Source organism: Cebus imitator, unplaced genomic scaffold, assembly GCF_001604975.1.
Source record: "Cebus imitator isolate Cc_AM_T3 unplaced genomic scaffold, Cebus_imitator-1.0 Scaffold525, whole genome shotgun sequence".
NCBI lineage: Eukaryota > Metazoa > Chordata > Mammalia > Primates > Cebidae > Cebus > Cebus imitator.
In genome coordinates this window covers 206672-225396 of record NW_016107840.1, presented here as the reverse complement: position 1 = coordinate 225396, position 18725 = coordinate 206672, and the positions used below count along the sequence as shown (strand labels likewise).

The following is an 18725-nucleotide window of genomic DNA, read 5'->3' as shown; positions in this document are numbered from 1 at the left end:
TCCTGCATTCAAAAGCACAGGCAGAGCAGGACCAGGCAAAGGAAGGGAAATGGACTCTGGTTCTTCCTCTGACTTTGGTTTCAGTGCCCTGAATAACTGAGACTGCAGTAGAAACATGAAGTGTGCTGCTGAGAGTGTTCTCTTCCTACCTAAATGCAGCGTGCAGTGCGGCATGGGTGAAAGTACCTTTCTTTCATGAGGCTCGTGTACGACGGCTGGTCTCTGCCTGTCCTTCGGCACCTTGCCTGCCTTTGCTTGGGTCTTGGGCTTGTTCTTAAATGGCAGGGCATTCTGCAAGGCTTTTGAAATGTGCAGTGAATTAAAATGTTTCTTTTGCCTCAGGATTGGCTGAAAAGAAAAATAAAGACTGTGACATATTCAAATTATGATCAATGTGCATTTAAAACTTCTGCACAAAATCTTCTCATTGGGTTGACTTTTCCACAAGATCGGTAAATAGAGTCCACTGGCCCTCAGAAATCAGGATTCAACCATCCGCCAAATATGGACTGTCTCAGTGGACACCCACAATTCTCAGTAAACAGAGGAACAGAGAGCTTATACTTACAACTCTCCCCCAAAACCCACTAGTTCTTAAACTCTTCTCAGAAATCGAGGAAATAATTCCAAACACATTTTACCAGGCCAATGTCACACTAAGCCAAACCAAAACACACACACACACACACGAAAAAAATACAGGTCAGCTTTTGCAATAAATCAAACACTGACGGCTAGGCACGGTGGCTCATGCCTGTAATCCTAGCACTTTGGGAGGCTGAGGTAGGTGGATCACCTGAGCTCAGGAGTTCAAGACCAGCCTGGCCATCATGGTGAAACCCCATCTTTAAAAATAAATAAATAAATAAATAAATAAATAAATAAATAAATAAATAAAACACTGATGCAAAAATCCTCTAAAAAATTTAGCAAATAGAATTCAACAACACATCAGAAAGATTATACATCATAATTAAATGGAATTTATCCTTGGCATGCAAGGCTGGTTTGACATGTGCAAATCAATCAATGTGATATATCACATTAACAAAATGGAAGATAAAACCACATTGTCACCTCAATTGATGCAGAAAAATCATTTAACAAGGTTTAGCAACATTTTTTGATAAAACCTCTTAATAGTTTATGTATAAAAGGAAAGTTCCTCAACATAATAAAGACCTTTTATGAAAAACCCACAGCTAGCATCATAGTTAGTGAGGAACAACTGAAAGCTTTTCCACTGAGATTGAGCACAAGATAGGGATGCACAGCCCTGTCACTTTTATTCAACATAGTACTAGCAACAGCAATCAGATGAGAAAAGAAATGCAATTAAATTAAAGAAGTAAAATTATCTCTATTTGCAGATGACAAGATCCTTTATGTAAAAAACTCCAAAGATTCCACAAAACACTGAGAACCACTAAATCAATTCAGTCAAACTAAAAGATATAAACTCAACATATAAAAATCAATTGGATTTCTGTATACAAATAACAATCTCATCTACAATAGCATTCAAGAAAAACAAAACCATAGGAATAAATTTAACCAAGAAGGTGAAAGATGTGTTCACTTGAAAATCCTAAAACACTGATGAAAGAAATTTAGACATGAACAAATGGAAAAATACCCTATGTTTATGGATCTTGTTGCCTGGGCAACAAGAACAAGACTCTGTCTTGAAAAGAAAAAAAAAATTTTTTTTAATTTTTTTTTTTTTTTAAGACAGGGTTTTACCATGTTGGTCAGGCTGGTCTTGAACTCCTGACCTCAGGTGATCTGCCCGCCTTGGCCTCCAAGGTACTTGGATTACAGGCATGAGCCACCACGCCCGGCCGAAAAGAAAAATTTTTAAAAAAGATTTGTTTCTCTACCTCAAGTGGACAACTGATGTCCAGAGACTCACTGGACTGAGAACATCACCTCCCTCAGTTTCTGACTGCCAAGCAATGATGATTGGGTACATTTTATGCCGGTCCATCACCAAGGAGTGAAGGAAGTAGTCACCTGAACCAGGTAGTAAAATCTCAGACCCAGAGATGCTGGGGGTTTGGCAAAAATGCTGTGAACACCAATGCAGGCGTTGCATTGTTAATCTGCACATGTGATCAAGGAAGGATGAGGCTACAGACCTTATACTCAAGGACGACTGGAGTGGAAAGTCTCCCTTCCCATTCTGTTTCTGTTTCCTGATGCACAAGAATAAGCTTTAGGCTTGACAAAGTGGGGGTGAGGAGAAACAGAAACTGCCACTATCCTTCCCACAAGTAGAAAATTTTAACAGTGTCTTGTGCTCTAACGAAGTTTTGTAACAGTGGCCGATGTGGTGAAAACTAAGCCGCCTCCAGCCTGCTCAAAACCAGGTTTAAGCTGCTGGCTGCTGTGCTGCTTCACCAAGCACCTCAGCTCCAGCGGATGGGCTTCACCTCTGTTTCACAGAGAAGTCCCTTTTGCCTAACAGTGTGGGTGGTCTACAGGGAAGCAGGGCAGGGAATATACATTCCCTAGCTTCTGTGATGCAATTTCTTCATGCAGCTCTAAAGCAAGATCGTTTGTTGTTACGATGACGGCCTTTCCGTCTTTCCTTACAACATCCTGTTCTCCCAGGACATTAAAGGCTGGGCTGAGAGACAAACCGAGGGACGCGTAGTCTGGCTGCCTCCCTGGCCACCAAGTTCCTGATTGGATCAGGCTCAATGTGCAGGAATTCCTCCCCCGTCATTCACTCACTAGTGTGTTTTAAAAACATATTTTGAGTGCCTACTGCCGTAGGTGCTGGGGAAACAGCTGTGACTAACCATCTCTGACATTCTGGGGTGCCCATCCTTACAAAGGAGACCTCTGCTCCCAGCACAACAGTGGTAGATGTGTCCACATAGATCTGATTCCAGTTGAAACTCAAGGTGACCTCTTTTACTTCTGCTATGTTATAGATTTAAATATTTTTAAAACATTTGTTAAATAGCATTTCATGGGGATATAGTTTCTTTCTTATTTTCTTTTTTTTTTGAGACCGTCTCCCTCTGACTGTCTCAAAAAAACCCCTCCATTTTTTGGCCAATAAAGGCCCCCTGTCTGAGCAACCCAGCCAGGCTGAAATGCAGTGGCTCAATCTTGGCTCACTGCAACCTCCATCTCTCGGATTCAAGTGATTCTCCTGCCTCAGCCTCCTGAGTAGCTGGGACTACAGGCATGTGCCACCACGCCTGGCTAATTTTTTGGTATTTTCAGTAAAGATGGGTTTTTACCACATTAGCCAGACGGGTCTCGAACTCCTGACCTCAACTCATCTGCCCGCTTTTGCTTCCCAAAGTGCTGAAATTACAGGTGTGAGCCATGGTGCCCAGACAGATGGTAGACACAGTTTCAAAAATAGATATAGTTTCTGCAATTAGAAAAATGCAGAAAAGTGGGCCAAACACAGTGACTGATGCCTGTAATCTCAGCACGGTCGAGGCCGAGATGGTCAAAACACTTGAGGCCAGGAGTTCAAGACCAGCCTAGCTAAAATGGCAAAACCCCATCTCTACTAAAAATACAAAAACTAGTTGGACAGAGTGGTACATGCCTATAATCCCTGCTACTTGGGCGGCCGAGTCAGGGAATCGTTTGAACCCTGGTGGCAGTGTTTGCAGTGAGTCGAGATCTTGTCACTGTATTCCAGCCTGGGTGATGGAACAAGACTCTGAGAAAGAAGGAAATTAATAAAGCAAGAAAGAATGAACAAAAGAAAAAAAGAGAGAAAATAGGCAAAAAAAAAAAAAAGAAAGAAAGAAAAATGCAGAAAAGCACAAAAAAGAAAAAAATCACTTCTACATTCATATTCAGGGATAACAACTGCTAAAATACTGGTATGTTTTCTTCCAGCCTGGTTTTTACCACCAATATGTATACAATAGGAAAAACATAACACATCCTTGGCTATTAGCTCCCTTTCCTTGAGAAGGACTTGGGAGAACAAAGGCTCTTGGCTGAAAATGAAATGAAGGTCTTTTTGGAAGGGCCATTTCACAGCCTCTCTCAGGGTAACCAAGGGAGCCTTCTCTGAAGCATAATGTGTTCTTTTTATTTTTCGGACTGGCCCCAAAAGGCAGGAAGCAAGCCAAACAGCACACAGGCACAGCATAACAATGCGTTGTACTGACTCCCAGGAAAAAGGGAGGCGTGCTCCTAATTATGAGGCTGTCAAGGAAAGGGCTCCTTCCTCATTGTGGGTTTGGGCATGGTCCTTGACAGTTGGTCCTAGTGTTTGTCCTTGGGAGATGTGGGTGGTGATGCCTGATGTAACAGGTGCATATTTTAAGAAGGCAGAAGAGCCTGAGGGTCACACTAGGATGGATCTTGCCAAGAAAAACTGACCCAGTGGTAGCGTCCACCTGGACCCCTGGCATCTGAGCGCCAAAGTCTCTCCCAGCCCAGAATCCACAGGAAATGTGTTCACTGGGGGACTTCCTGACCGTTCTGCTGAAGCCCAGGGGCTGCTCAAGATGAAAGACTCAGACTAGGAGGAAGGCACTGGAGCCATAGAAAGGGATGGAAGTGGAGCAGGAGATCCTGTTGCTCAGACAGGGGGCCTCTGTTGCCCAAAAGGGAATGGAGGATTTTTTTTTATTTTTTAAAACAGAGTCTTGCTCTGTGCCCAGGCTGGAGTGCAGTGGCACAATCTTGGCTCACTGCAACCTCCACCTCCCAGATTCAAGCGATTCTCCTGCCTCAGCCTCCTGTGTAGCTGGGATTACAGGTGTGTGCCACCACGCCAGGCCAATTTTTGTGTTTTTAGTAGAGTCAGGGTTTCCCCATGGTGGCCAGGCTGGTCTCAAATGCCTGACCTCATGATCTACCTGCCTCAGCCTCCCAAAGTGCCGGGATTACAGGTGTGAGCCACTGGGCCCAGCCCAGAATGGAGGTTTTAAGAGATGCATCACCACAGGAAGGCTGGACCTGGGACATGCCCTTAATTACACCCTCCTTGAGAGGCCTGTCAACCCATTGCCATCTCTTTGGATTTTGGGGAGAAATGCTAATCACTATCTTCAATTAGGCAAATCTTCCTCAACTGCCCAAATCAAAGCCCCCAAATGATGTTGGGACAGCCCAGATTGTAATAGGGAGACAGAGGCCACCAGAAGGGAGCTTTGTCTTCTGGGAAAAAAAAACAATGACTCTGTATCTGATACCACAGAGACCTTGTTTTTGTGGTTATTGTCTAATGGAAGAAAAGAAAGAATGTTAGGACATTAGAAAGGACAGACACAGAGCTAAGCTGTACAAGAAGGACAATGTAGTTAAACGCACTCCCTAGCCCTACAAAGAACATTGTCAACGTGAATGTAATATGGTAGCCTCTGTTTATCGATTTAACCAAAAATAGAAATAGAGCTACATGGGGAGAATGAAGAGAGGGGAGGGTGAGGTAAGAGAGCTGAGGTCTTTACCTCATGACCTACAGGAGGTAAAGAGGCAATGTCCCAATTTAATAAACTGCAAGTCTGAGTGTGTGCCCGGGGAGTGATGGGTGTGGTCAGAGGTGGCACAAAGCAGTGCTTCACCATCATCTTCATCATCACCTCACCATCACCTCATCATCGTGTGTCCTGTTAGTACTCTTAGCCATGTTTGTATACAACGTTTACTAAAAATTTATACACCTATAAAGAAAAAGTGCCCCAACCATCTGTAAAATGAAAATGTGCCTTCGGGAATAGCTGCTGTAGGAAGCAGGTGTCCTGGGGCTTGCAAGGGGCTTGGAGGAGAGGGGCCTCCTGCACTGCCTTACCGTCCCTGTGCTGCCTTGGAGGATGAGCAGCAGCCAGGGCCCAGAGACTAGCCACCCGGCAGGCCATGCTCTCCCAGCCACCCAGCAGGGAAGAGCTCCTGATGCTGAGGACCCCCAGAGAGGATCCCTCCCGAAGCATGGGTCAGAACCTTCTCTCTACCTCCACACGTGAGAGGCAGCTGGCCCTCACCGGGAAGGCCAGGCCAACTCTCCAGCTTCACACAGCTCTGTATATGGCTTTTTCCATTTAACATTATCTTGTGGGGGTTTTTGTGCAATATGTATCTTTTGGAATTTGGTGTAAATGATATCTGGTCTCATCATGTGGCTAAACCATGCAGGTGCATCAATCCTATTTTCCAGGCTAGAACCCGGGTTCTGCCACTTTCCAACCATGTGACACTGGGGGGCACACAGCTTCAGCTTCTATCTCTGTAAAATGAGGTAATAAGAGTACCTGATTCACAGGGCACCTGTGAGATTTAAATAAACACCTGCAAAGTGCTCAAAGCAGGACGTGCTGCTAAGTAAGCACATGATACGTTCTAGCTATTACTGTTTTTTAGCAATCCTAGCCAGATGAGGTGGCTGGTGCCTGAAATCCCAGCTACTGGGAGACTGAGGTAGGAGGATCCCTTGAGCTCAACCATTTGAGCCTGCAGTAAGCTATGACTGTGCCACTGCACTCCAGCTTGGATGACAGAGTAAGACCCTGTCTCTAATAATAATAAGCTATCCTCATTTTACTTTATATATGTTTTCATTTATTTGCAGACAGAGTCTCGCTCTGTTGCCCAGACTGGAGTGCAGTGGTGTGATTTTGGCTCACTTCAATCTCTGCCTCCTGGGTTTGAGCAATTCTCCTGCCCTAGTCTCCTAAGTAGCTAGCTGGAACTATAGGCACACACAACTAAGCCTGGATAATTTTGGTATTTTTAGTAGAAACAGGGTTTCCCCATATTGGCCAGGCTTCTCTCAAACTCCTGACCTTTGGTGATCTGCCTGCCTCAGGCTCCCAAGGTGCCAGGCTTATAGGCATGAGCCACCATGCTTGGCCACCATCTTCATTTTAAATACAGGGTTTCTTTTTCCTAAAGTTCACTTTAATAAATCTCCTTAAACAATTTTCATGAAACTTAATCACACACAGAAATTCATATTCATTAAAGAAAAAAATAGAAAATGCATATGGGCAAAAAAAGAAAACAAAAGCTACTTGGAATATTACCTTCTCCCCCAAAGATAACCACAATATATTTGGTGTATATATTTCAAATCTCTTTCCTTTGCATGTGTATATATACATATGAATAATACACATACACACACATATATACACATACACACACAATATATTTGTACACGACATACACATGTAACTCCTTACAAAAATTTGTTTTGTGATACTGTTTCGTAGTTTTGTTTTTACCAGTTAAGAATAGATCATTTATAGTTTTCTTTTTCCATTTAGGAAAAAAGTCAGCAATAATTTTTAATGGCTGCCTAGCATTCCTTTTCACGTTTGCATTACTCCTTGTTAGTACCCACTGTCCATCACAAGCAGCATTTTATTATTCCAAGTTTTGTGTGTGTGCTGAGAAAAAAAGTTCTCAGTCTACTCAGGTCCAAAGAGCATAGCTTTTAAATTTCTCTGTAATGATCATAGGACAGTCTCTACTGTGTGTAATAATGAGAAACACTTAGATGTGCCATTTAAAAGTTTGGCTATCTCGTCTTGTTTACGTCTCTTATTATTCTGTCAATATTCAGTCTCCTACTTCTGAAAAATCAGCCTCTGGGCTGATGGGGAGCACCGAGTGTCTTCAGGAGGCCTCCCAGCTGTGTCCCCTGTCACATCTGGCCATGGAGTGGAGCAGGCACCTTGGCCTCATGGGAGCCTCCCTGTGCACACTCCTGAAAGCCCTCCAAAGCTAGACCGTTTCATCATCAGCCTCCTGTCCCATCTGTCTAGACTAGTGCTTTCAGATTTCAGCAGGCATGCAGATCACCTGGGAACTTTGTGAAAACAGACTCCTAGGCACCACACCAGAGATTATGATCAGTAGGTCTAGGGTGGGACGGAGTGTTTGCACTTCTAACAAGCTCCCAGGTGAGGCAGTTTCCAAAGCCACACTTTGAATACCCTCATCTACATCTCCACCACAGCCTTGCTATGGAATCACTTTACTCCTTCCAAGGTAGTACCTTGGCTGGTCACTGGCTCTCAACCGAGCTCCCTCCCTACACGTTGCTAGAGCTTAAGAGATATATCCTAGATTCCTGCATTTCCACAAGGAAAACCCAAGTGGGGAAGTGGGGAGTGCTTCCTGCAGCCCTCTCTCTGGGGACATCCCATGCTGCCTCTTCTCCCCCATGTTGATGTGGAGGCTCCTTTTCAGAGGTCCTTCCAAAGCACCAACTGGGAGGAGAAACACAAGCCCCTTACTTCAGGCTTTTGCTCCAAAGTAATTTTTATCTGCCATCTTCCTCCATTTTAACATTAAACCTGAATGTGGAGAGAGGTAGACAAGGACTCTGTAATCTGACATCCTATGCATCTCTTTCTTACTCCTCACAATCCTCCCAGAACCGGAAAGCCTTTCTTCTGTTTCCCCTCTTGTCCGGAAGTCACTCTTCCATTAATGCCTCATTTTGTTCTGTGTGTGTATGTGTGTGTGTGGTAGACATTTGGCCACCTTCCCTGGGGCCATAATGGCACAGTGGCTTCTGGGGAATATAATTTATAGAATGTTAAAAATATATAGTTTAATGTTTTCAAAATGTCTCTGGTACACATAGTAATCGTGTTTTATTTTTCTTCATTACATTTGCAAGACATTTGTCTATTTGTTTATGCTGCTTTATTTGGTTTTACTTATTAATTTTAATTTTTTCCTATTTTCAGACTCAATAATTATGTTACCTTTATTATATAAGGGAAGAAAAATATTTTTTTCTTCTACCCTTCTAGGTTTTCTCTGGGATCCTGTATCAAAAGGAAGATTAACAAACAGAAGTTTACTGACATATATATCTAATACACAGAGGGGGAGATGCCAAAGACATGGCTTTAAGCTAAAACAAGGAAAGAAGAAAGAAAGGTGTGAAGGAGGCAAGTAATGGGAAGGTGATCAGAAAACCAGGTGACCAGGTGAGGTTACACAGATTGAAGTTGGAGCCTTCTCCATGGACTAGAGTATTAGAGGTTTTTTCGTTTGTTTGTTTGTTTTTTCTTGAGACCAAGTCTTGCTCTGTCTCCTGGGCTGGAGTGCAGTGGCACAACCTTGGCTCACTGCAATCTCCACCTCCTGGGTTCAAGTGATTCTGATGCCTCAGCCCCCCAGGTAGCTGGAACTATAGGCATGCACCACCACGCCCAGCTAACTTTTGCATGTTTCTTAAAAATATATTTTTTAGTAGAGTTTTTCTTGTTGTTGGTTTTTTTTTTCAGCTTTTCAACTTCTATTTTAGATTTGCGGCATATGTGCAGCCTTGTTAGATGGGTGTGTTGCATGATGCTGAGGTTTGGGGTACAATTGATCCCATCACCCAGGTACTGAGCATAGTGCCTAATATTATTCCAACCCTCACCCACTTCCTGCTCTAGTAGTCCTCAGTGTCTATGCTGCCATCCTAATGTCCACAAGTTCCTAATGTTTAGCTCCCACTTATAAGTGAAAACATGCAGCATTTGGTTTTCTGTTCCTGCATTAATTTGCTTAAGTTAGTGACCTCCAGCTGCATCCACATTGCTAGAAAGACATGATTTCATTCTTTTCTGTAGCTGCCTATCTTGTGATTCAGAGCCATCTTCCTTTTCCTGGTACAGAGAAGAAGACACTCTTACAAATGGAGATTTCCTCTATAAATTTAAATTTCCTCTACCAAAGGGTAACTTATACTCTGTTTCGGAGCTTCTCCTGTGGCCACTGTTTCTGAAAATAATTAGCTCGAAATAACCCCTATGCCAAAGAAGCATATCTGGTGCACTACCTTCTGGTTTACTAGAGTCCTATTTGGGGGTAGCATATTCTGATCTCCCACAGTTATGTTCTTCATTTATAGATTTTTTCTTGTTTTTTCTCAGCATCTTGAATGGAAGGTTTCTTTTGTTTTTATCATTTTGAACTTTAAAGATACATTTCCCACTCACATAGAAGTATGTGATTGTACACACACGGGACCATGCCATAGGTGCCATTTTTACTGTAGAGGCCCTCTCTGCGACTCCCACCTCCACCATTTTCTGCACATGAGCACCATACCTTTCATCTTTCTTCTTATATAACGAAACATCTCAAGCTAGAAGCTTATTTATTATTATTTTTTTTTTAGATGGAGTGTTTGCTCTTTTGCCCAGGTTTGAGTGCAATGGCTCCATCTTGGCTCACTGCAACTTCCACCTCCTCGGTTCAAGTGATTCTCCTGCCTCAGCCTCAAAAGTAGCTGGGATTACAGGTGCCCACCACTACTCCCAGCTAATTTTTGTATTTTTTAGTAGAGACGGGGTTTCACCATGTTGGTCAGGCTGGTCTCGAACTCCTGACCTCAGCTGATCCACATGCCTTGGCTTCCCAAAGTGCTAGGATTACAGGCATGAGCCACTGCTCTCAGCCTAGAAGCTTATCTTTTTATATGGTTTGACTGTATTCCATTACTTCAACAGGTAGCATTATCACTGTTTTTTAATTTCTAAAGACATAAAAATCCTGCTGCAGTTTGAGCCATAAACAATGTGAATTTGGAGACAGTGCACGTTTAGATGTATTGAGATTGGTGATTTGTTTCTTTCCTCCTCTTTACTCTCTTTTCCTTTTCAAATGAGGCAAGTTAAAATTCTTTTCTTCCACAGAGGAAGGAGGATGTTAAGAGGAGGAGAGATTAGGCAGTGAAATGAAGAGAACATGACTACCAACGTCCTGGGATTTTCCTGATCCATTCTTCCCCATCGACTGGACACCAACCAGACTCAAGATTCCTAATGATATGGTTAGGCTTTCTGTCCCCACCCAAATCTCATCTTGAATTGTAATCCACATAATCCCCATGTGTTAAGGGAGAGATCAGGTGGAGGTAATTGAATGGAGGGGCCAGTTTCTCCCATGCTCTACTCCTGGTAGTTTGGGGGGGAAACCCTGCAAGAGCTGAGGCAAGGGTCTGAAGCCTCAACATGTTCTCATGTAAACATAGAATTAGAAAAGAATTAGAAAAATAGTTATATAGTTATTCCTATATGTATGTAATCATAATCACATAGCTATTCAGATGTAATCATAAATATATACATCTATATAATCATATAATCTTTAATCTTACTAATAAGTCTCAGGTCATGAAGTATGGGACTGAAGTGGCATTGGAAAAGAGGTGACCCTAAGACAAGATGCTCTAAGTCCTCTGTCATGCCCACATAAGGGCTGCTGGAGGATGCCTCGGCTGTGAGACATTGTCAGCACTGTGAAACCCCCCGTGTTTAGCCAGCTAGGGAAAGAGACGTCCAAAATGGCCCAGACATCTCCTTCCTCAAGAGAGTGAGGAGAAAACTCCACTCTTCCAAGCTCTTGTGACAGGCCTGATGGTGTCAGAGAGGCCCACAGACATCTGGAGACTTAATTGTCTCTATGTGGTGCTGTGCTTCAGTGGGCACGTTCCATGTCTACTTTCAAGCTCTGCTTCTGCACCTGGTTTCTCTTTTTCTCAGAAGATAAGAATTAATAATAGTAACATAATCTTAATGTCCTTGATATTTCTGACAAATATTCAAAGAGTGCTGATGCATTAGGCTTTCTCCTCGTCTGGTCTACTTGAAAGTCCTGGGCCCCCTAGCTCCAAGACACGTGATTTACCTGACCCTATCACTGACCAACGTTACCTCACCCTACCTTCCCTGCACCCTGCTTTGTACTCAGTAAAAGTCAGAGCGTCCAGGTACTCGGTGCCACTATCGGACTCTGCGCTTTGTTGGGTAGTGGACCCCTGGGCCCAAACTCTGTTTTCTCTTTCTTGGTGTCTTGTGTTTCTTATTTCCACAGTTTCTCATCTCCACACCAGCAGAGAGGGACTCACGGGACCCTGTAGGGCTGGACTACAGGTAGTGCGTTCTCACAACATCGGATGATGTGGGAGGGGCTGTTCTCTCTTCCCTTGGCACTTCTCCTTCCTGCTGTCTTGTGAATAAGCTGCCTTGCTTCCCTTTTGCCTTCCACCATGAGTGTAAGTTTCCTGAGGCTTCCCCAGAAAACCCTGAAATGTGAGTCAATTAACCCTCTTTCCTTTATAAATTACCCAGTCTTGGGCAGTTCTTTGTAGCAGCATGAAAATGGACTAATTCATCTGAGATTATTGCTTCTGTCCTGGATATCTGAATCAGCCACAGAACCTAGCATTGCCACATATTTCAGTTGAGGCAGTCATCTACTAGCAGGTAGTAAAGAAAAATTACTTAAGACACTTGTTAAAGATGGTAGGAAGGCTTCTCTCAAGAGGGGTTACTGCAGTGAAAGTTTTGCAGTGGGGAGGAGAGAGATCAAGCTCCACTCTTAATACAAAAAGGACAAATGCGATGTTTAGCTGAGTGAAATGGGAGTCACTGGATGGAATATTCCTCAGAGGAAACCTCAAAACTAGGGTGACTCTTGCTAGGCCAACTCAAATATATTGTTTTGTGAAAAGCCACTTTACTGAGACATGACTGACATGAAAAAAGCTGCACGTATATACTGTATAGAACTCAGTGAGTTTGGGGATGAATATACGATCGTGGCGCTATCGCTGTCATCGAGACCATAAATACATCCATCACCTCCCACAGTTTCCTCCAACTGCCTTTATTATTATTATTGCTATTTGTGTGTGTGTGCATGTTTGCATATGTGTAGTACGAACACTTAATATAAGAGCCACCCTTTTAGAAAATTTTAGGTATACAATGCAGCATTGTTAACTATAGGCATCAGCTGTGTAGTGGATCTCCAGAACTTATTTTTCTTAGCTGAAATTTTGTACCCTTTGGCCATCACCTCCCCACTTCCTACTTCCTCCAGCACCTAGAAATCACCATTCCACTTTCCATTTTTTTGCTTGACTATTTTAGATTCTGNCTATAGGCATCAGCTGTATAGTGGATCTCCAGAACTTATTTTTCTTAACTGAAATTTTGTACCCTTTGACCATCAGCTCCCCACTTCCCACTTCGTCCAGCACCTGGAAGTCACCATTCCACTTTCCATTTTTTTGTTTGACTATTTTAGATTCTGCTTGTGAGATCAGATAGTGTTATAGCTTTCCATGTCTGGCTTATTTCATTTAGCGTAATATCCTCCAGATTCATCCATGCTGCCCAATGGCAGTGTTTTCTTCTTTTTTTTAAGGCTGAATAATATCCCATGATGATCTTCTTGACTAGGGGCGTGCTACCATGCCTGACCAATTTTTCTAATTTTTGTAGAGAAGGGGTCTTACTATGTTGCCCAGGCTAATCTTGAACTCCTGAGCTCAAGTGATCCTCCCACCTCTGCCTCCCAAAGGGCTAAGAGTACAGGTGTGAGTCACCTCACATAGCCTGTGACAATTTTTTAAAAAGATTAGCCAGACCTGGTAGCATGCACCTGTAGTCCCCAGTATTCAGAAGGCTGAGGTGGGAGGGTCACTTGAGCCCAGTAAGCTGAGTTTACAGTGAGCTATGATTATGTCACTGTACTCCAGCCTAGGTGACACAGCAAAACCCTGTCTCTAAATAAATAAAAATAATTTTTTTGAAAAATGATAAAATTTGGCTCTCTAAAGCAATCTCACTTCTTAATGATTCTGTGTGATGCAAAAAAAAAAACAAAAAAACAAAAAAACAATTACAGGACCTGTCCTGTATCTTTTCATCTCATTAGCCTCTCAGTAAAATGATCCCATACATTGTACGAGATTGAATTTTTCTGGACAATTTTAAGTGATTTATGGTGGGGATTAACTGTCTGCTCCCATCCCCCATCCCATGAGTGCTCAGCCCCAGAAAACAGCTCCCTCTCTCTGATGCTCACTCACCCAACTGCTCTCCTAGCTTATTCACATCACACTGTGGTCCCCACTCCTGGCGTTTCTGCATCTCATGTTCTTGGTTCCCAAAGCTGCCTGCTCTTTCCTCCCTCAAGCCTGTTTGCTTCAACCACTGATTCTGGTACTTTTCAGTTTTGTTTTCTTATTATTTATTTTCCAATAATAAATAATAAGATTTATTATTGAAAAATATTAATTATTTAATATCCTATTATGATTAATATCCTATTATTAATAGGTATTTTATGTACCTGGTACAGCACTGTAAAGCTACACAAGGATATATGTACAGTGGAAATTAAGTCCCCTTCACCACATCTCATAGTAATGGAATCTTCCTCTGTAGTAACCACTGTTACCACTTTCTTGAGTATCTTCCCAGTGATGACCTGTGAACTTATAAATATTTATGTATGTTCACATATTTCTTTTCTTTTATATAGATTGTGCACATTGCACAGATTGCTCTGTATCTGGCATTTCCCCACTGACGTCGTAGCTTGGAGAGTGCTCCATTTCAGTGCACAGAGAGCGGCTCATTCTTGTTATTACTATCACTTTGCTTTGGCTTTGACTCTTGGAAAAAAGTGTCTTGGGCCATTCTGGGAGTGCCCCCAAACCTTCCCTCTGCTCCCTGTACTGCAGCTTCTAGCAAGAGGCACCTTCTGCTCGCCAGCCCACCCTCAGGGACTTGCACCATCCCCACGCCTCTCCCTGGCCTTCCTGCCAGTGATGGAGAGGAATGAAGCCATTCTAGCCACAGAACTTTTCCTTTCTACTGCAGAACAGCTGAGCTGAAAAGGGAAATGGCTTTTCCTGTAAGGGAGTCTGAGGACTTTCAACAATGATGTGCTGGTGTCTGGCAAGGAGCCCAGATTCACAAAACCTTCCCAGCCATATCAGATAAATGGCATTTATACCACTAGGAACAGTATCAGCAATATCAAATCAGCAATCCTTCCTGCTTAATATGCATGCTTCTCTTTTAAGATAAACAAGGGGTCACTTTGCACAAGAAACAGTCAGCATCCTTCTCAGGGCCCAGTGCTGCGTGGTATCTCAATTTTGTTACTCCTTCTTCATAAGTGTAAGCCTGAAGCATGGGACCTCTTAGTGGGTTATGTAATTATCACTGCCTAAAAATTTAGCCTCTTCCCCCCTAATTCAATGCAGAGACAAACACAAAAGTCCAAAAGTCAGACTTAGTTAAAAAAATTTAGGGTCTGTGCCTGATGGCTCACCCATGTAATTCCAGCACTTCGGGAGGTCAAGGTGGGAGGATTGTTTGAGACCAGCCTAGGCAACATAGCAAAACCCTGTCTCCAAAACAATATATATATTTTACATTAGCTAGACATGGTGGTGAATGCCTGTGTGACATGGTAAAAAAGCCCCATAAAACTGCATACCTCAACCATACCCTGGCTTTCTGTTTAAACTGCTCTCTATAACCCAAATGTGAATGTGCAATTAAGGACTATAATCGCCACCTTACCCAGACAATGTGTAAACAAATGCTAATCTTGACTTTTGTGAATCACTTAAGTAACAACCAGAATGTCAAAAAGGGCCCCTGGCCCTCGGAATCCACCAGAATGTCCGGAGCCCCTCACCCCATCTTCGCCCAGGAATCCACTGGAATGTCCGGAACCCCCTCACCGCCGCCCCCCGCCCCTCTCCCTTATGCCCAAGGTGATTTTTACGGGTATAAAGAGGTCTTGACACCCTCCTTTGGGGGCCACAAGTTGGAGAGACGTGAGTCCTCTGTGGCCACCGGCAATAAAGACCCTGCAATTTGGCATACTTTTGTCTTGGGGTTGACTTTTTTTTCTGTGCTCGGTCCTGTACAACACCTGTAGTCTCAGCTACTTGGGAAGCTGAGGTGGGAGGATTGCTTGAGTTTGGGGGACAGAGCAAGACCCTGTCTCAAGAGAAAAAGAAAAGAATTCAGAGGTCTTTGAGTAACATTTGGCTAAGAAAAGAATCTTTGTCAAGGGCCAGAGTCTAGGAATGAGGGGCTGCAAAAAAAATTTGAAAGAATCCAGCCCTCATACCAACCNAGCTTATTCACATCACACTGTGGTCCCCACTCCTGGCGTTTCTGCATCTCATGTTCTTGGTTCCCAAAGCTGCCTGCTCTTTCCTCCCTCAAGCCTGTTTGCTTCAACCACTGATTCTGGTACTTTTCAGTTTTGTTTTCTTATTATTTATTTTCCAATAATAAATAATAAGATTTATTATTGAAAAATATTAATTATTTAATATCCTATTATGATTAATATCCTATTATTAATAGGTATTTTATGTACCTGGTACAGCACTGTAAAGCTACACAAGGATATATGTACAGTGGAAATTAAGTCCCCTTCACCACATCTCATAGTAATGGAATCTTCCTCTGTAGTAACCACTGTTACCACTTTCTTGAGTATCTTCCCAGTGATGACCTGTGAACTTATAAATATTTATGTATGTTCACATATTTCTTTTCTTTTATATAGATTGTGCACATTGCACAGATTGCTCTGTATCTGGCATTTCCCCACTGACGTCGTAGCTTGGAGAGTGCTCCATTTCAGTGCACAGAGAGCGGCTCATTCTTGTTATTACTATCACTTTGCTTTGGCTTTGACTCTTGGAAAAAAGTGTCTTGGGCCATTCTGGGAGTGCCCCCAAACCTTCCCTCTGCTCCCTGTACTGCAGCTTCTAGCAAGAGGCACCCTCTGCTCGCCAGCCCGCCCTCAGGGACTTGCACCATCCCCATGCCTCTCCCTGGCCTTCCTGCCAGTGATGGAGAGGAATGAAGCCATTCTAGCCACAGAACTTTTCATTTCTACTGCAGAACAGCTGAGCTGAAAAGGGAAATGGCTTTTCCTGTAAGGGAGTCTGAGGACTTTCAACAATGATGTGCTGGTGTCTGGCAAGGAGCCCAGATTCACAAAACCTTCCCAGCCATATCAGATAAATGGCATTTATACCACTAGGAACAGTATCAGCAATATCAAATCAGCAATCCTTCCTGCTTGATATGCATGCTTTTCTTTTTTTTTTCCATTTATTTTATTGCATTTCAGGTTTTGGGGTACATGTAAAGAACATGCAAGATTGTTGCATAGGTACACACATGGCAGTGTGATTTGCTGCCTTCCTCCCCATCACCTACATCTGGCATCTCTCCCTTTGCTATCTCTCCCCAACTCTCCACCCCTCCACCGACCCTCCCCTATTTCCCCCCAACTGACCCCAGTGTGTAGTGCTCCCCTTCCTGTGTTTATGATAAACAAGGGGTCACTTTACGCAAGAAACAGCCAGCATCCTTCTCAGGGCACAGTGCTGCATGGAATCTCAGTTTTGTTATTCCTTCTTCATACATGTAAGTCTGAAGCATGGGACCTCTTAGTGGGTTATGTAATTATCACCGCCTAAAAATGTAGCCTCTTCCCCTCCAATTCTATGCAGAGACAAACGTAAAAGTTCAAAAGTCAGACCTGGCTAAAAAAAATTAGGAACTGGGCCAGGTGGCTCATCTGTGTAATTCTAGCACTTTGGGAAGTCAAAGTGGGAGGATTGTTTCAGTCACGAGTTTGAGACCAGCCTAGGCAACATAGCAAGACCCTGTCTCTGCATAATATATATATATTAAATTAGCTGGGCATGGTGGTGAATGCCTGTAGTCTCAGCTACTTGGGAAGCTGAGGTGGAAGGACTGCTTAAGTTTGGGGGACAGAGCAAGACTCTGTCTCAAGAGAAAAAGAAAAAGAATTCAGAAGTGTTTGAGTAAAATTTGGATAAGAAAAGAATCTTTGTCAAGGGCCAGAGTATAGGAAAGAGGGACTGCAAAAAAAACTGGAAGGAATCCAGCCCTCATACCAACCTTGGACCACACACATCATGACTTTTCAATGGGGGAGAAACAGATTCTGATTTCATCACAGCTTCTGTCATGTTGATTTTCTTTTAAATTTAAATCTCTATCTATCCTAAGTAATGAACTACCATCCACTCAGAAATAGATTTTAAGGCCTGACACCCTGACTCATGCCTGTAATTGCAGCACTTACGGAGGCTGAGGCGGGAGGATAATTTGAGATCAGGAGATCGAGATCAGCCTGGTAAACATAGTGAGACCAAAAAATTTAAAAAACTAGCCAGGCATGGTGGTGCACACCTGCAATCCCAACTGCTCCAGAAGCTGAGGTGAGAGAATCACTTGAGCTCAGGAGTTCAAGACTGCAGTGAGCTATATTCAGGCCAGTGTACTGTAGCCTAGGTGACAGAGCAAGCCCTCACCTCTTTTTTTTAAAAAAAGGAAAAAGAAACAAAGAAAGTAGATTTTAATGTATATTTTTTGAACCTCTGCTGCCAACAATGGCAATGGTTAATTTATAGATGTTGATTTTAAAGGTGTCAGCTATTCTGATTTTCTGCCTTTCCAACCTGTAGGAAACACTTCAGCTTGAAACTTTCACCCTACTTGGTACATGAGCCAGAGAGAGGGGCGTGGAGTGTGCGTGTAGAATGGAGCAGAGGGGTACAGAGGATTTTGGAACTGTTCTTTCAGGAGGTTGGATTCCAATATGCCCAGGTTACCCAGCTGACCCCATGGGAACCTACATGCGCATAGAACCTCAGGCTAACACCTGCTGACCCACTGTGGCAGGAACAGACTTCCAGCCTCTCTCCCATGAACAGGCCGCTTACTCCTCAGAGGCACTCAGCCTCCTCTGATCTCTGTTGGAAGAACTGGCTACTGGCCAGAGGCCTAGGATGAGATTCATCTCCACAGCTGGTCCCAGGTATCAGGGAAATTGGAGGCAGAATTGGCATAGGAGCCAGTTGGGAAGAAGTGAGGGAGGTGGCACTGGGTCACTATGCTGATAGTTCCCCATCACTG

General features: G+C 43.3%; 1 pseudogene; it reads left to right on the top strand.

Annotated features, from left to right (window-relative positions):
- Positions 1–15426: 15426 nt before the first annotated feature.
- Positions 15427–18725, top strand: part of LOC108293197 — a 7195-nt pseudogene continuing 3896 nt past the window's right edge.